Below are 4878 nucleotides of genomic sequence, written 5' to 3' on the forward strand. Positions count from 1 at the left end.
CCCGTAGTCCCTGGCCTGGCAGGTGTCAACTCTTCACCCACTGCTCCAGCCTGCCCTTAGCACCATTGCCGACTCCGCCTACTTCCCTCTCAACCCAAATCCCACCTGTGAGGAAGCTGTCCATGACACCCTGTGTGTCCTGCCAGGCCGTTTTGACCACCTCCGCTGCCACCAGCCCAGGGCAAGCCCATGTCGTGTAGATTTTGGTGGCCACAGCAGCCTCCTAGTGTTCTCTGCTTCATGCTGTCCCCTTCACAGCAGCTGCCGGCGTCTTCCCACACTTAAGGGACAGTTGGCTTCCCTGATGTACCCTCCACTTGGAGCTGAGCCCAGGTCTTGCAGTGGCCTCTGAAGTCCCCCATGGTCTTCCCCTCTGCCCTCAGCTCAGTCTTCTCTCTCCATCCAGCCCTCCATTGCTGCTGGGCTGGCCCAGGGCCCTGCCTGGGGTTGCAGGTGGCAGCTGTTGGAGGTCAATCATCTCAGAAATCATTTAAGGTGAGGTGGAAACCCACCTGTCAACCCCGCATCAGGGGCAGCCTGGCCACGGCCACCTGCGCAGCGGGATCTGCTCCAGGGTGCACAGGGATGAGCAGCCACCGGAGAAGCTGCAGATGGCAAAGAGAATGTCATTAACCAGAGTGCAGTGGGGTCCAGGCGAGGCTGGGGGAGAAATAAAGAATGTTTGTCGTAAGTGTCGTCATAAAATGCCATGAGTGTTCAGGATGGGGTGAGTGGTATTATGAGTCCTCTGTGCCCACGCCCAAGTCCCATGCTTAGCTCATGACCAATTTTGCTTGTATATACCGCTCACTCTCTGTTATTTTGAGCTGAACCTCAGGCATCACATTTCAATCATCAATATTTTAGTGACACACGGGTCCTCTACAGCTGCCTCACAGGTGTGGAGGACCCCAGGACCAGGCTGAGCTCTCTCACGCCAGGCTCGGGGATGAGTTTGGCTTTTAGACCCTCAGCTTCACCCTCTGGTCTGCTGGGAAGGACTTCATCTTCAGAGGAATACTGGCAGAAAAGGTAGTTGGGGGTGGCCAGACATGGGGACAGAGAGCCTCCCAAGGCCCACCCAGTGTGAGTTATGGAAAACTTGGGTCCCAACCAAGATATCAAATAGACTTTCTATGAGTCATTGGCAAGTTGATTCTCAAACTGATATGAGGAAGCAGAGGACCAACAATAACCCAGTCAATATTAAAAGGAAGCATTGACTTTATTCTGCCTGGTTTTAAAACTCACTGTACAGGTGATGTACTCAGGATCGTGGGACCTGGCATGAAGGCAGACGCTTGGGAAAGGAAAGGCAAGTCCAAGACAGACCAGTACCCAGAGGGCCTGTTCTCTCACCTACTCTTCCTCCCTCACCCTGTCTGTCCGTCTCTCTCACCCCTTCCCTTTCCCCACTGTCCTCCCTTCCTACCTTCCTGTCTTTCTTTCTTGCCTCTGTTTGCGTACTCACTGTAAAAAGCAAAATCTTCAATCACACTGGACAACTGGACGATCGAACAAAGAAACAGAATCAAAAGCGAACAGAAAAGCTCACCCCTGCTTCACACCACACACAACGGTCAGTCTACAATGGATCATAACACTTGAACTATACACTTCTACAAGAAAACGGACTCACAACGCGGAGCAAAGATCAGCTGAGAGCCCACAAGACACAGAGTCTGTAAACAGAAACTGGAACTTCAGTTAGAACTTACTTATCAAAAACCAGACTTCGGCATGCTACAATTTTTAAACTTCACCATTTACACGTCTATCAGGGCTCCCACTCCTGTGTGCTCTGTGTGCGATGGGTACAGTTCAGGCCTGCGCATGAGAAGGCTGTCTCGGGTGTCGGTCCTCACCGGGGCTGGAGCAGTCTCGGGTGTGCGAGCAGGATAGCGGGCCTGCTCGCTTCCAGGGTGTCGCTGTCTCTGCTCCCGACTCACTGCAGGAGCGTTTGTGCACCTGCGCCCAGCTTTCCGCAAGTTCTGTGGATCCAAACTCAGCTCACAAGGTTCTCAGGGCCAGCTCTTTACCCACTGAGACGTCTCCCTGCCTCCGGCTTTCAGTCTTTGTGTGTAAATATATCCTGTGAATAAAAGCAAAACTAAAACTAAAACAGGAACCAAAACAGGAAATAACAGATCACAAAAGAAAATACAGAAATTCCCTCAAATCACAAGAGTGACCAGTAGCTTTAGCAAATCACAAGTTAAAATCACACGAAGTACCAATGCACCCAATAGAGTGGATAAAATTAAAAAGTCCAACATTATCAAGTGTTGGCAAGGATGTGGAGCACTCACAGAGCTCTAAGTTTTGCTGATGAGACTGTAAATACAATGATTTGCGTAATGTTTCAATATATACACACACACATATACATACATATATAGAGATTTATTTTTATTATTTTAAAATTGTGTATATGTCTGTGTGTGGTTAAATGGACATGACTGCAGATGCTCATAGAGGCCAGAAGAGGGCACCAGATCCCTGGGAACTGGAGTTACAGATGGTTGTGAGTCACCACATGGTAGCTAGGAACTGAACCTGGTCCTCTGCAAGAGCAGTCAGTGCTCTTAAACACTGAGCCACCTCCGCAGCCCTTGCAACTTACAAGGGCTGGGGAGTCCAGCACAGAGTGTCGAAGATGGGTCAGTGGTAAGGAGTGCATGTTGCTCTTCCACAGAACAGTTCATTTCCCAGCATCCACGCCGGGTCACCCGCCTTTAACTCCAGCTCCTGGGGATCAGATGACCCTTTCTGGATTTCTTAGGGAACCACACACATGAGGCATAAACATGTAGACAAACATACACACAAATAAAAATAAAAAGGACTCTTTAAAAGTAACAAGCATGGGTACCAGTAGATAGCTCCATGGTAGAGTGATAGTCAGGGCTGTGGGCCTTAGTAATGCAGAGAAATATACAAACCAAACATTAAACAACAAAAAGTACTTACCTTTTGACTTAGCAAGTTCATTCATAAATATTTACCCAAGGGAAATAGAATCCAAGAGGCTGCAGACACTCCTGGAAGCTGTCATTCATGAGCACCAAACACCGGACGCCTGCGTGATCACGGTGGTGGATGGATTCACAGCTTGCCAATCACACCCGTGGAGTGTTGCTCAACAATGGAAAAGGAGGAAACTGTTGACAACCACGTGTTGTATAAGGTACGTGACTTTACTACTACAAAGTTCAAGAGCGAGCAACTCTAACGTATGACCAAAGAAGCCAGGACCGAGGGTCTGCGTTTGGGGGAAGAGAAGAAGCTGACTATGAAGTCACAGAAGAGGAAATTTGGCGGCACTGAGATGCCATGACGGATTTTGTGCGTCTAGGAAGATATTGTACACGACACACAAGACACCTGCCCATTTCCTTCCTGCTGAGAAACTTTTAGATGATCCACCCGGGCTCTGATTTTAGAGGAAGCCTGAGACAGAGAAGGCAAGACACCTGTCAATGTCACACAGCAAGTTAGCGCAGGTATAACCTAGTCCCCTCCTGACTCTCTCTATCTGCTCTAGGCCTGACTCGCCTACCTAACTCTCAGAGGTCCCAGGACCCTTAAGAGGAGACAGAAAAGGGACCGCCCCTCGGCCTGCTACAACGCTGAGGGTCTCCTCCGCAGGCCGGACTTGGGCAGCCACGACCTTCTCCTTTCAGAGACTCCCACAGAGCAGGGCCCAGGGCAGGCAGCCAGGGGAGAACTGCGACCACCTTGTCCTCCACTCCACACCTGGTGAGGTGGGGGGTCCCTGTGAGCACTGCAGTGTGAGCAAGTGTAGGAGGAGAGGATGATGGAAACCAGTGCAGCTGGGAGGGTTGGCTGCGGGAGAGGCGGCCAAGCAGAGCCTCTGTGGACCCACTCGCCCCTAAATCACACGGCCCCATGAATAATAAATAAGAACCCTTGGATCCTTAATAGTAGTCGCATGTCTTATTAAACTAATATTTCACAAACTTTATTCTCCCTGTGGTTTGAGGTCGGGAACAAAGCCGTTGGGGGGGGGGGGGGGGGGGGTGCCGAGGGCCTGGGAGGGGCGTTGGGACCCACCACCAGCAGCAGCGGCTCAGCCACTTCCCCCAAGTCCAACCTGGCCTGGAGGGCCTTAGGTATCCTGTTTGTTCTTTCAGCATTCAACCCACGGTGACCAGAGTGACCAGTGACCAAGGGCCTCCTTGGAGCCAGGCCCTGCATAGGACAACAGCTTGCCACAGCTCTTCTGCAGGAGAGGGACAGACAGGTGTTCTGGAGAGCAACTATACAGGGACACAGTAGAGGGCTGGGGCGGGGGGCTTGGGAGACTTGGGGGGTGCTGGGGAGCTGGCTGCACAGGCTTCAAGGAAGGGAGGGCCAGCAAACTGAGGAGAAGGAATCTCTGATGTGCCAGGGACCACCAAGCTGGGCTGCAGGACCCAGAGCAGAGTCCCACACACCTGCTGCGAAGCCTCCCTGCCTCTGTCATCAGCCAGGTGGCCTTGAGAAGACAAGGGGGCAAGTCCCTGGGATGACTCTGATTTATGGGGAACCAGAAAGGGCTCTGGGGGACCCTCAGGAGCCCCATTTTGTCTCACGAGTACAGACCAGGGGAGCGTCTAAAAGATCTGTAGGAGGGCCGGTGTTAAGTTCAATGGCAGAGCACCAGGGTTTGGCTCACCCCTGCCTGCCCTTGTCAGAAGCAAGCAATCTCAGCCTTGCTAGCATTAGAGGAATATTTGGAGAGGAAGGCACACACAGATCCCCTAACTGATATCTATGTCCATGCTTCCTCTTCCCCAACCACAGACTGCTGACAGGTCTCTTCGGCTCACCTGGAGGCTCTGATGGATGTCCCTCCTCACAGCTCCACAAGTCTCC

The 4878-nt window shown here is 51.7% G+C and overlaps 1 long non-coding RNA gene across 2 annotated transcripts; it reads right to left on the minus strand.

The window, feature by feature from the left end:
- Positions 1-1206: 1206 nt before the first annotated feature.
- LOC128101963 (uncharacterized) lies at positions 1207-4010 on the minus strand. Of its 2 annotated transcripts, none has more exons than XR_008215263.1 (2): positions 3006-4010; positions 1207-2092 (listed from the first exon to the last, which is right to left on the minus strand). It is a non-coding gene; the product is annotated as an uncharacterized LOC128101963 (long non-coding RNA). The 2 variants fall into 2 exon arrangements; XR_008215262.1 differs by having other exon boundaries at positions 2971-4010.
- Positions 4011-4878: the final 868 nt, after the last annotated feature.

Source organism: Peromyscus californicus, unplaced genomic scaffold (assembly GCF_007827085.1).
Source record: "Peromyscus californicus insignis strain IS unplaced genomic scaffold, ASM782708v3 Scaffold_7__1_contigs__length_154581171, whole genome shotgun sequence".
Classification (NCBI taxonomy): domain Eukaryota; kingdom Metazoa; phylum Chordata; class Mammalia; order Rodentia; family Cricetidae; genus Peromyscus; species Peromyscus californicus.